We start from the raw sequence: 14,909 nt of genomic DNA on the forward strand, positions 1-14,909 counted from the left end.
AGTTAGGAAAAATAATTAGAAAACTACTAAGTTAATATAATTAATGTTACTAAGTAAGTGCAATGAATTACAAGTATAAAAATTATTTATTCGGTCATTATTGAAAGGATAAAAGTAGCCGTGATTGTATTCAAAACTAAATAAAAAATTTCCATTCTTGAATATAATTTTAGACAAGATAATGTGGGCGAACTTCAAAATGGAAAATTGGACGATGGGTCTCAGCTGTAGAGAAGAAGTACAGGAATTCTTTGCCTCATTAGAAAGGGTACATGAAAATAAGACAAGAGGAAAGGTGATTATTGAAGGAGATCTAAACAACAGAAGGAAACCAAATGAATCGAAAATACACAGAAATCTTTTGGAAAATGATAAAAGTACTTTTAATGCAAGTACTTGCTGGATTTTTATTCAGGACATGAATAAGTCCATTACTAACACGCAATATTCCAATATAAAGATGGGCATAAATACACATGGAGATCGCGCACAAGTGCTAAGAAAAGTTTCATTGCTTGTATTATTTTTTATTATTATGCTTCAGCTTGATCAAATAAATACGAGTATGCAGAGGAATTGAAATAGGAAGTGGCCACCATTTAATCATCTCTTAGAAATGAACTCTTCGCTTAAAAGGGGAAGGTGAATTTCTTTTTTGAGTGCGCAAGAACGATTTCTGTGAGTCCACACCATAGGAAAGGGGAATGAAAAAAAAAAAAAAAAAAAAAACTGGTGAAGAACAGTTCTGATTTTAACCAAGATGGCCAAAACCACATTTTTGGCTTCTATAAAACAGTCACGAAACAATGGGAATTTTATAAAAATCTCTATTCAAGTTATCATGGTCTCAAAAAGCAGATGGTAAAGCCATATTATTTCCATAATACGGGCGGCTCGTGCATAGGCACTGCGGTACTGCAGCACCCCCCAATTTTTCTCGATATATAAATATATTTATTAATTTATTTATATTTGCTTGTAATATTTAATTTTATCATCAACAATCCTATACAATTCTCTTATTTTGTATAAAAACTAATAAAAATCCATCTTGTAGCACTTAGGAGAGCGAGGGATGCTAGCAGCACTGTGTTTACCGCAGTGTCATATTGCTACGCGCGCAAGCATATGCACGTCATAGTGAGATGCGAGCTATTAGCGTAATGCGGCACTGTCCATCGCGCAGTTCCACTGTTGTTTATATGCAGTTTATGTCAGTAGTAAAATGTTCGTAGTGCTTATCGTGTTTACTCCGTCTCTTTAAATATTTGAACATTACAATTAAAGACATAACATTTGTTATAGTTTTTATTTTAGAACATTATTGGGGTCATGATAATGGATTTTATTTTTAAGTACTTTTGAATTATACCAAACTGTATAATTTTATCGATAATAAATAATATTTTTTCATGTTTAATTTTTTTTTTTTAATTTTTATCATAATTTTGATATTTTATCCAAACATGTATACACTGTACTTACAGTGTGTATGTATATTTCGAAAGTCAGAATCCCTACGATTTCAAGCCACGAGCTGCCACTGTTCCATAACTATCAAATTCGGGAGAAAGACTAGACAATATGCTCCTCAATAGGAAAAGACCTGAGTTCGATTCTCGTCATAACATGGACTTTTTCAATTGATCTGGCGTTACGGAGGAAATAGAGTTTTTTCTCCCCGAAACTCCGGGTTGTATTAACTTAGATATAAGGCAGTGTCGAATCTATTTTACAGTTACTGATAATCTATATAGACTTCATTAAATAAAGTGATATTCATAAAGGAAATATTAAACAGGATTCTTTATTCTCTGCAGATGGAATTATCCTTTGAAATTAATCTGCTACCAGAGTTTAGAAGTCCTGAACGCAATTAAATAATTGTTCTGGCAAATCTGTATGAAAATCGGCAATAAAAAAAAGACCAGAAAGATCACGAGAATACACAGGAAAACGTAAAATATGAACGACATTCTCAACACAAGTTATAGAACAGTTTAATACAGTTTAGCTATTTAGGAGCCATTTTTAGTGTAGATAAGAAATTAAATATGGAAACAGACAATAGGATAAGCAAAGCGTATAGTCGTGAGGAAATCGAAAAAAAAAACATTATATGGAATAAGAGAGAAATTAATCAAAACACTAAACTAGGTGTATACAAAACAATGTTCAAACCAGTTTTAACTTATGGATCTCAGAGTTAGGTTAGAAATAAATCAATTGGCCAAATAGCAGAAAAAAATTAAGGGAGTGAACAGATGGTATCGGTGACAGAATCATTAAAAATGAAGATATTAGGAAGGAAACAGAATGAGGTTAGTAAAACAAGTATTTGATGGCAGGAAAAGGACCTCGAAGGAGACGAAAATCAGAGAGGATTGTGCAGTCCAAGTGCCCTAGAAGACGGAAAGAATGATAAGATTCGATACTTGACAAATAATTGATCTGTTTGAAGGTGTAAAAGAAAAATTCGTTATTCGTAATTAATTCTCCGGTATGCAAAGAAACAGCCTAGTGTAGGTTCTAGAGCCTAAACATTAGAAACACAATTCTCTTCGAACTGTGTTTCTAATGTTTAGGCAATTGTAATCATTTAGATAAAGGAAAGAAAAAGAAACGAACCTCTTTGAATGTCGCTTTCTGGAAGATGGGGAAGCGATGATTTTAAATACCCCCCCCTTGATATTCCAAAGTAATTAGTTGTACCAAACGTTACTTTTTTGGCTACTCTTCCTTGTTTTCTTTTAATAAAACTTTTTCATTTATGAATGCACAGCTTTTAATATCTTAAACTTAAAGGGAAAAAAAATTAAAAAATCATTAACAAACACACTTCAGCTAAGTTTTGGCAAAGCACCCAGACGAGTACACCATTAAAATCCTTCAGGTTATTTTTAGTGGGACTAATAAGGAAGGACTTTTTTTTTTAAATACTTCTTTTTTTAAAAAAAATTATTGCGGTTATTAATGAAGAAGGGAATGAATAGTATATTGTTTTATGGCATTGAGGCATCCTATGATAGAAAGATAGATGTTTTTTTTTTTTTTTATCCACAAAATCTTTGTATGAAAAAATATTGAAACAAAGTTTTTAATAATTCTTCTGTACAAACGATTTGCGGTACTTAATTTTAATGTTGAATAAATGCTTAGCATTAATTACTACAATAAAGATTCAAATGGCTTCAGTTAGCCTAGCATTAATGCTTTGATCTTAAATAATCTCTCTTTTTCTCTAGAAAATTGTTAAATACGAGAGAAAGAAGGGCCAGTAAAAGATAGATAAAGAGAGATCTGAATAACAGATATGAATTATCAGTCTAAGATAGACAGGCAGACAGAGAGCTGATTGGTTATTTACACTACACCACCTAGCAGGAAGTATACTGTGTTTGTGAATTGCAGACGTGTGTACTGGCGTGTATCATCTGGCAGGTTTGCGTGCAGTGTTGAATAAATTTGAGGGGGGGGGGGGAAACGATAATAAAATAATAATGTACAGAGAGAGTGAGAGAGAGATTAAATGTAAAAGGGAAAAAAAACGATAGCACAAGAGAAATTCGGAATAAAAAAAAAAACAGCAATCACGCAAATCGAAATAAAATAAAGAGAAGGAAAAGTGTAAAAGAGATGCAAAACAAACAGAAATAGAGAGAGAAATTAAAATATACAGATGGACCAAACAAGAACTAGAGAAAGCGAGCAAGAGGGAGGCGTAAAAAGAGACAGAGCAAAGAAACAAAAATTAAAAGCCTAGAGAAAGAGCGAGCGTAAACGACAAAGAAAAAAATACAGTGTAGTTTTACTAAGACAAGTCGCTTAGAAAGAGTGAAGGAAAAATAAGAAACAATGAAGACATCTCTGACCGTGAGCGGCTCTTGCACATGTGTCAAAATGGCTGATTAATGTCAAGCTGACGAATCATTGATATCTGATGAATTACAGGCGTACTCCGACCTTTTACGTACTGCAGTGAGCTAAAAACTTTTCCCGTCGTTCGCTGAACTTGGTAAGTTCGCCCAAAGAAAAGACTCCTCGTGGATTTCAAATCTGGAAGCGATTCTAGATGGAGAAGAGAAATAACCAATGAAGGCTTCAGATAGATCGGCGAGGTTGGCTATTTACAGAATGATTTGATAAACTCTCTAGTTATATCTTAAGCTCACTTTCTATATCTATTTGTATCTTTTTTTTCCCTCTTTCAAAAAAATCCTTCTCGCTATGAATCCTTTTGGTGTTTATGTAGCCAACATCAATGTAATAAGAACTAAGTAAATCGATCTTCTCATTTAAATGCAAACCTTAATTTAACAAATAATCATTATTTATAAAACGTATTAAAGTAATTCTCATTAGTATAACGAGTATTTGCCCGTATTTAAACATATTTCGAACTTTAATTAATTTATCTACGACTTCAAATCATTATTAAGGAGCTGCATTTAAATCCACTCATTTTAATAATTTAATTACGTATATTCCTTATGAAACTTCTAAATAAAAGGGTAAAAAAAAAAAGCCATTTAATCTTAACAGAAAGCAGACGACAAAATAGGAGCATTAAAAAAATAAAAGAGGGAAAGCGAACTTCCACATTAATTGTCATTGCATTGATTGCATAATGTTCCGGCAGTAACGTTTACAAATTTTATTCAACAGTACCAATCATATGAAAGCAACCATCTTCACACAGTTTAAAAAAAAAAAAAAGCATAAAAATGCAACGTAGTAGTAGTTGTACTGAAGTTGTGTTCAAGCGGGTATAACAACACGCGCTTTGGTTCAAGGCAATGAAACGTCTGGCGTCTATGGAATGCTTCAGGTCACCGAACGCGCATCTCAACCACGTGACGCCTAGATAGTGACGTAATCACTTTTATAAAAAAAAGTCACTTGAAAGTTAACGCTAATTTCTTTTTCTTTCCGTTATTCTCCATTTTGTGAGCATAATGAAATGATAACATATAAATAAAAGAGAAGACTTAAATTGCATCACGAAATTCACTTGCTTTTGAATAGTAAGACTTCCATTTGCGCAATTGTCCAATAAACAAAAAGAAGCCCTTTAGTTTTAATCACTTTGAATAATAAAAATTTACCTCGTAAATCTTAACAGTGAAGTTAGTCCATCCAAGTACTGCGCTGTTTTTTCTTGCTCATAATTTATTTTATTTTTTTTCCTAATAAACCACGTTTGTTAAGCGAAAGTAGATGTCGCTAGTGAACATCGTTTGGTAAATTCGATACAATTAACGTTGTAACGATCTAACGGTAACAGCAAACAAAAGAACTTATAATAACAATCGCTAAGTAAGTTTTGGAAGCATAAATTAATTTTTTTTTCTTAAATAAAATTAAAAAACTTTTCCGTTTTATATGAAACCTTACAATATCTTCTTAAAAAGCTTATATAACGAGCAAACGATAATTTCAAGTATAAACATAATTTTAGTTTTTAAAAATAAATCGCACTTAATAATTGAAGGTAGGGGTCGCTGTTCGTTTCATGAATTCATTACTGATCTCAGAAACGAAGTACTAGCAAATAAAAAACAAGAAAGCTATAATAAAAATGGCGAGGTAAGTTTAAGCAGTTTAAGTTTATATATATATATATATATATATATATATATATATATATATATATATATATATATACCTTTTTTGGAATAACATTATGATTAAATTATGAAATTCCTTTTCTTGCTTTATACTAATTTTACAATATCTGTTGTAGAGTGTTTGTACAACATCCTGCAAGCAACGGATTGTTCGTGAGTTGAATTATTTAACTTCATTTAATCTAACTTTCTAATTTAGAATTTTTGCTTTATCAGCGTAACACACGAGACTTGGCATCTGGTGTAATTAGCCTCTATGCATCGGTGGAAGTAGCACCTTCTTTGCTTGGGTGCCAGTAAACTGTTTACATTACCAATCAGGGAGTGTCTGCACCAAAAACCTTCTAGCCATCAGTCTCGCTAAAATCACGCACTGCGGTTATTATAGATTTAACAAGATGGAAGAAAGGTGCTGGCTGAGCAAGTAGTGGAAAATGAGCCCAACTTCTCTTAATCCCTTAGAGATTTTTCCCTTCTCGGTAGCTTATTTATGGAAAGTAATCTGCAGGATGCAAAGAAAACACAGATTATCTAAACGTGCTTGCATATTTCACTATAACGTTCCTTGGGGAATAATAGGTTTTTTTTTTTTTTTTTTTTTGTGAATGTATGTGTGTGTGCGTGCGTGCGTGCACGTGTGGCTGATTTGAAATCCCACCGTGGGGTTATTTAGAAAATCTGTACTCTTAGCTGTTAAAATATTCTTTGCCATCTTCCTGCCTCTATTACTCATCAAAACTTGTAGGGATGTGCGTGTGGGATTACATTTCTTTAAGAAATATTTTGTACTTCTGGTTCTTGTAGAAAGTTTGGGAGACAGATTTTTACTTCAAGTCGGTCCCTTCAGAACTTGGATTATCCGACTGGCGCCTGTTGAGATTTTTAATTGTTTACAGTGAAAGTTTGTGTGTGTGTGTGTGTGTGAGAGAGAGAGAGAGAGAGAGAGAGAGAGAACAATTTTGTTATATAAATTCTTTAAATGTACAAATTGCTCCGAGTTTTCAGACAACCAGTATTTCAGTAAACTGAGGGCAATAACCATTATTATTATTATTATTATTATTATTATTATTATTATTATTATTATTATTATTATTATTATTCTCTATATTCTAATTTAGGCCTACTCCCTATACGGGAACAACATAGGCGTTAGCTGATTTTTTTTTATTTTTTTTTATTCTAATTTAATGAAAACCATCTACGATTTCGGTAGATTCAGTTAGGGATAATTCTCGTATTTGTTTTATATGAGAGTGTTCAACTTTTTCTTCTTTTTTTTTAACAGTGGCTAGCTACACTTGCGATTATTTCCAGATTCACAACACACTTTAGCGATCCCATGTTGGTTCTAGGACCAAATCGATTATTTTAACAGCCTTTCGTTCTAAAATTTGTATGCTTTGTTTTATATTCTAAGTCTGGATGTAATAGCTCGTAACCGTACGTTCTTTTATATAATTACATAAACATAAAAGCAAATAAAAATCTATAATACCACCTTCATAATATTGGCAAATAAAAATCTGATTCAACATAACTTTTCGTGTCTTAAGGTAGTAATACTGTTGATGTTGATTAATCTTTTGAGACAATAACAGCTAGTATTTACGACTTCAGAGCTAATATTTTTTCCAATAACTATTTTCCGAGACTACCGGTGGAGATTGAACTGCCCACTCATTCTCCAAAAGCTAGATAGGGTTAAAAGGTATGGCCTATTCCCTCCCCATAAGGGAATAAAAAGGCGTTAGCCTCATTTATTTTATTTATTACCACTCTTTTCAAACTAATCATAGATCTATCTATTACGACGGGGAATGTGGATACTAAAATTACTTTTTCATTGATTTATTTTTCAAAGTATTGTCGTTGTAATTTGATATTTTTTGTAAAGTAAAAACTATGTGATTGTATAAATTTTAGTTTTATGGATTATTTTATTATCACTTATGGCACGTCATAAGAATTATGTAATTTTTAAACTTACTTCATTGACATTATTTATTTATATATTTGCTAATTTTAAAATCTAGACTGAAATATTTTAAAATCATAAATAATTCTCATCACGCTTCATATTTCTAAAATGCGTAATTTCTAAACATATTTCTAAAACGTATTTTTAAAATTGCAGTCATTTTCATTTCTTCAGTCTACACTTCTCAAAAATACCCTGCTGCATTTCACTTGACATGTATTCATTTTCGCATGCAATGCCGTAAGTGCTGTACGTGCTGCACCTACTTCAAAATAATATAACACACACACACACACACACACACAAACTCTTACGAACAAAGATAAAAAATGCACTTGTCCAACGCGCCAAATTTTCCCATTTCTAAGCAATCAATAAATACTTTTTTTGTATCTTTTTGACGATTTAAATAATATCTAAGTAGTGTACTGTCGAATTTTTATGTAATTTATTTTTCTGGGTATTTAGTTTTTTTTAAGGACTTCGCTTATCATAAATTACCGTTTCTCTCTTTTTTTTTCTTGTCTTTCTTCCTTTCTCTTTTTCGAATATTAAGAACAATCACATTTGTCTTATACTTGATGTGTGTATCCACACTTCTATTTGGATGACAAACAAACGACAGAAAATCCTGCTTAATTGACAAATAATGGGAAAAAATAGATTGATTTGTAATGTCTTATAATAAACTTCATAATGGAACCTTCTCTAGAAAATAGACATTGGTTCCATTCTCGTCACCATTGGAGGCCTTTTTTTATTTTTTTATTTTATTTTATTATTTTTATTTTTATTTTATTTATTTATTTTCGTTTTTGCAGCCGACAAACTTTTTCAGAGTTTTTCAATCTTTAGCGCAACCAAGTAGGTTTTAAAAAAAATAATAATAAGAAGAAGAAAAAAGAAACTCGGGTATTTAATTCAATAACTCAGCAAAACAGCTGTATATGCAAATAAATATTAGTTGGGTTAGGGACATTGTCTCTTATCTAGCACGCCATAGGAATGCACTCAACTCGGCGATAGTGACAGATTTTATATATATATATGTGTGTGTGTGTGTGTGTGTGTGTGTGTGTGTGTGTGTGATCTGCACACGACAGACCGCAAGACCAATGGCACATTAGTGTCGTTTGTGTGGCAAAAGGAATAGAAGAGAGGAGGAGTTTGTTCACATTTTGCTTGAACAGCTGAGGGTTGTAATCTTTGGGGAAGGCAGAGTGGAGGAGTCTGTTTCAAAGGACAGAAGCAGAAGTTTTTCTAAATTTTATTTAGAAAAACTCCTCACAACTAGCAACACTTACAGCAATTGTGAGGAAAATTCGCAGTAGTATTACAAGATTTAGAAATGAGTTCTCGAGACTCTATTTTAGAATTAACTGCAAAAGTTTAAAAAGGTTCAAAGTGCCGTCCGGGGCGGACCGCCCCTCCCTAGCTACGCCTCTGGGAGGCAGTGAAGTTGGTTCGGTGAGTTTTAAGAGGGAGTGTAAAAGGGTGAAAAGGGTGTTGTTAGCAGTGGCTCTTGTTTTAATGATTTTGCAGGAGAGTGGAGGAATAACAGTGGCCAATTGAGCAGAGCACTATCCATGAAAGTATCTGTAGAAGAGGCACAAGGCGGAAACTGAACGTCTGTGAGGGGAGGGGGGGGGTTGAAGTTGAAGTGGCACACATTTTTGAGACCCGAGGTTTGAATGGTAGCTGAGAATTTGGGTTTTTTTGGATTACCAGGATGATTTCTGTTATTCTCTGTGAGCATGTGTTTGGATCAAAACTGAAGCAATAATCGGACAATGGGAAGGAGGAATAGAAGTCAAGGAGGTCTTCCCAGTTGGCACCCTGAACCGGTGAGTGAAGGTTGTTCTGTTGCAAAAGAGACATGTATGAGGTTGTGGTCCGAGTTTCTAAGAGGGGAACCGACAACCACAGTATACCTGGAACGAGAGCTTCTTAGGAAGAGGTCAAGTGCGTTACCAAATTGGAGGGAGTTGTCTGGTATTCTGGTTAGAAGATTGATGATCTCAGATAGGTCATTGCTGATGACGAACACCTCAGCATTCCTGCCTGCTTGATTGGTGAAACTGAGAAGGGGAGCCAATGTGAGTTATGGACATTGAAGTCCCCAAGAAGGATGACTTCGCTATTGGGGTACTTAGACTGCAAAAAGTGTAGCTTTAGAGAGAGAAATTTGAAGAGGTCAGAGTCTGGAGTTGGGGTTGACGGAGTCTGGAGAAAGATAGAGGGAACATATGAATAGGAGAGACTAACTACCAATTTCCACACCATTAGGGCTAAAAGAATTCAAAGTATATTTCTAACCCTTCTCTATTTTTGACATTGCAGCAGATATTGGTGGTTTTTCCAATTTCCAGAGACTTCTTTGAGAGATATACATTCGATGTCCACAAAATGGCCAATATCGGCTCTATGGAGACCACCCACACATTATCACCACTGGAAGCGATTACCAGCAGCTATTCACTGGTAAACAGTAAAGAAATTTAATGAATATTTTTATTTGGTAGATGAATTTCATCACGAGACCACTTCTACCGTGTTCATTGGGAAATTTAATGGAACTTGAAAAGAGTTGTACATTTGGTCTCTACAAGCAGAGTTTCCAGATTATCTAACCTATCCACTATATTAATATTATAAGTTTCTAACCTTTCGTGAGTGAGATTGCAGATTAATAAATAATACCGGATTGCCTACTTGAAAAAAAAAGTTAAAAAAAAAAAAAAAAAAACACGAGATCCTCGGTTTTGTCGTACCGAGATTGTAGCTTACCACAATCGATCTGAAAGCATAGCGGATGTCATTTGCCGACATTACCGAAAGAAAACTAATGGGAAACCATTAAAGAAATAAATTGAAGCAGTGCTCTAGGACACAATCAGATCTATGTAAGAGACATTAAAACACATTATAACACGCCAGTGCCATTTATCGTAAAAAAAATATTAACTTTATTATTGCAAGGAACATTCCAGAGCTAAGACTGAAATATCTACAAACAAAAAAGACGATACTAATAATAACTGGTCCATTACTAAGCTCTCGTCAATTGATAAAGGAATGGAGACTGCTGGAGAGAAAACAGAATTTTTGAGGCGGGGGAAGAGGGGAAGGGAGCGTGTCGGGAAAATCACAGTAAGGATCAAAGAATAAAAAACCAAAAACGAAAAAGAATTTTTTTTTTCTTTAGCTTTGTTTGCTAAATGTACGATACAATCTGTTGTTTTTGTTGTTGTTTTGTAACTACAGCGTGGAAGAAAAACTAAGGCTGTGAAGCTAATGTGTTGTCCATTAAGTGTGTGTGTGTTCGTAAAGCAGGTTGGCATTCTCTGCAGAAGGAAAAAAACAAGTCAGGGTTTTTTCCTTCTGCAAACAAAATACAAAAACAAAATTATTTCACCTACCATCCGAGACTGGTTAACCCCACCCTCATTTAAAAATCTCTTATACAGATTCTTCGTGTCCTATACAGGATTCGAATTTGGGTTTTTCCATTCAAAAAGCATTGTCGATGTCCACTAAGATGGGGGGGGGGGGCTCTGCGATATGATTAACAACACACTTGACCAAAAACCAGCCAGATATGGCCAAATAAGTTGTTTCAACGACCCCCCCACCCCCCCGTGAGAGAGAAACATGGAATGAATGGCAATTACAAGAGAGAGAGAGAGACCGAGGAATTATAATTACATTATTGTGTAAAAAGTATTGTGATACTTCCTGCTTTAGAATGAAACACACGGATATGTTCATTCCTGTCGCCATCACACGTAGACTACTCTGCGACTGAGGCAAACGGATACACTCGAAACTTGAATGTGCATTTTTATATCTAAAAATGCCAAGGACACATGGAGAGACACGTACGGACATCGAAAAGGGTGCAATCATAGGACATATATATATTTTTAAATTTATTTAATTATTATTTTTTTTTTATAGTACAAAGTTTAGAATAATCACATGTGTGGCCTAAGAACTCGGTCCAGTTACGATACGCATAAAGTTACAAAAAGTTATGTCATGCATCATCATTATACACCGCCAGCCTGGTTGTCCAAATGGTTAGCGAACCACGTCTGCACTAATAGATTCTGGGTTCTAATGACGCCGTGGGTATGAATGTATATTGGAGATGAAATTCATCGTCCTGTGGGAGCCCATCGCCCCTCTCACTGCGTTCTTGAAAGTGGCTTCAAAATATCGTTTGGTTTCTACATCAAAGTTTCCAAATTATTTAAGAACATAATAATAAATAAAAAACCTTAACTCATATTACTAATGTAGTATATGTTTACAACCTTTCGTGGGTTGGAAATGCGTTAAATGTATTTGAGAATTTCCTGGACGAGCATCATCCATTTAGCAGCCAGATTTCAGGTTTTTAATTGCTTAATCTCCTTCGGATATTAATACGTAATTTTGGTTGCGTTACTCGAAATATTTTCTTTTCAGTTTGGAATAATATGATTCCGGATTGCAGTTTGACATAGATTATTATAAACCTACTAAAATTACTAGCAGTATTTCTGAAATGCTTTTAAAATGTGTAATCATGTGTGTATATCTTAAACAAATTCAAAGAGATTTTAAAAGAGAACACGGCAGGAAATTTGGCCTGTCAACGAAGAATCAAAAAAGAAAGCACCTTGCGCATAAATTCATTTAAACAGTAGAATGCGAAACGATGCAATTCTAAAAATATAAGAATGCCCGAAAGATTTGATATAATGGATGTCAATGAAGTTTTTATTGTGAATACTCAAAGAACCATAAGAACTGAAACCATTCAAGACGTTAAACTGGCTTAGCAGGAGTTGGTCTTATTAAGGAGATATAATTTACTTTCGACGAATGTTGGGATTCACGTCATCCAAGAATTTAATCGTTTTTTTCAAAGCCCCCCCCTTTTTTTTTTAAATTTGATTTCTTAAAAATTGTTGGTGTCCTAGATGATTGGTTGCATAGATGAGCCAGACATGTTGGACTTTCTGTCGGTCGATTTTTCTTTTTTCTGTTCTTGTTTCTTCCCCTCATTCAACAACCATTGAACCCTCGTAGGAAGATCAGACTGCAGCGTAACGGACAATACAATAGACATTCACTAAAGACCTATTCAGAATAAAGAATGAAAAGAATGCAAATTAGCAGACAGTCACAGAGACGGGGATGTCATACACTGTATCCTAATAGCATTTCCGCTGCTGCTAGTCCTTTCACCAGACGAGGGTCAAATTGTCTGGTACTGTGCTTGTAACGTTCCTTTCTTCTCCACGGGGTTCCTCCAGTTCTGGGCAATGGGGCATGACTATTACTGGCTAGTTGTTTACCAGCGAAAACAATCGAAGTTTTGAGTTCTTGGTTTTCTTTCTTAGACAGCATTTTAGCTGTCTAAGAAAGTTTGGGTCTTCTACAATTAGTGGTTACAGCTAATAGGGTGTGATGTCGATTTTAGCTGTACGAGCTTTATCAACCTTCTTAATGGTTGGACTGTTAATTAGTACAATTTTCAAGTGGAACAGTTTTTGTGCTTATTATTTTTTATTTTACATTAAATATATTTTACAAACACCCATGACCTCCATAGTCTATATAATACAACCGACTTTACTATAGCATCTTCTACCTCGTATTGTAATAACCAGCTAATACAAAGGCAATTTTTAAATAATTAAATATACTCCTTTAATTACATGACTTACACATCCCAACACTCGTGAACAAAATGTTGCACTCACGTATTTCCTCCTCATTCCCAGAATTATCGCCAGTACGGATTTCACAAAGCTATTTTGTTTAGACTTTCACACACTGCATACAATAAAAATAGAAAATTATAAAATTTCGATTTTTGTCTTTGGTTGCAAGACATAAACATAGAAAATCGCTAATGAAACTTCCCTTTGTATTCTCTCAGCGGATACAATTTCGTTTTGCTGTTCACCATCGTAGTGTGGAAACAGTAAGAAAACGATGTCTAAATGGATGGATATCTGCTGAGAGAAAGCAATAGGATGCGTTTTATTATTATTGTTTTTTCCAACAAATACCATCATGTATTACAAACTGACTTCGTGGAATCGTTCCTGTAAACAAGAAGTGTTCTGCCGTTTATTATTTATAAATAAATAAATAATCTGCTAATGCCTTTTATTCTCCAAATGGAGTATACAAGGCCGTTTAGCCCTCACTAAACTTTTGAAAAAAAAACAGGGAGGTGGCCAACTCCATCCTTAGGAGGCAATCACAGATAGCTAACTCAAGCTATCAGCGATTTTAATTGGCAAACAGCTTGTTGCCACTCGCGGTCCCTAATCCCAAAAAGTATATATTATTGTTTGAAATAGTGTGAGTTCTGTGGTCGATTTTCTTGAGCTGCCGGACGACTAAAAACCCCGATTTTCCAGGATAACAAAAACCTCCTTGCCAGAGGTTTGAGATTGATTAATCTCGAACAAAAAGTCGAAGAAAGGCTTAGAAAAAGTTTCTATAATCGTTCTTCCCGCGGCCTAGCGCTGTGGATGCAAACACTATTTCCACAAGGATATACGGGCTTTATATATCTTATTTTTTCCCCTTCAGAACAGCTGAGTTAACTACATAATCACTGTATAATTCACAAGTCTTTTCCTTTAGCCAGAGTTACCTACACTGTAAATATTCTCCCCATTAGTATTTCATGTGCTGAACTTGAATAACCGCATCCTTACATTCCATGTGTACAAGTTTATTACAGGCGATAATATAGGATCAAGTTCCAAATCGATTGACCCATAAAATAAATAGTCATTGGACACTTAGTAGCTGAGCACAGGCTGAAACTTTTGCCTCAGCCAATGTATTAAACCCCTGTGTAAACACAACTGTAATGCTATCGCAGAGCAACGTATTTTTAGTTTGATTTATTAACGAATGATATTTAAACCTACCGGATCAAGTTGATTATTATACAGATATTCATCTTCGAATAAAGTAAACAGTAAACACGAAACGAACGTCATTCTGTCATTTACATCGCAAACCAGTCTAATGATAACCAAAATGACAGTGAATGTAAACTTTCATAAGAGGAAGGTCCAAACAAATGGACTTCCATTCCCGACTGTGTGTGTGTGTGTGTCACTTAACGTAGCAGCTAACGATAACTTAATCAAACGATTTGTTTTGTCCATTATCACTAACACCTCAATAAGAAGTACGATAGTGTTGTAGCTATCAAGATATTCTGTTTTTCTACCCTTAGAGAAGAGATTTTTGATTTTTTTTTTCTTTTCTTTAATTGCGTG

Source organism: Typopeltis vanoorti, chromosome 2, assembly GCF_054136105.1.
Source record: "Typopeltis vanoorti isolate ZY-2024b chromosome 2, IOZ_Tvanoo_1.0, whole genome shotgun sequence".
Classification (NCBI taxonomy): Eukaryota; Metazoa; Arthropoda; class Arachnida; order Uropygi; family Thelyphonidae; genus Typopeltis; species Typopeltis vanoorti.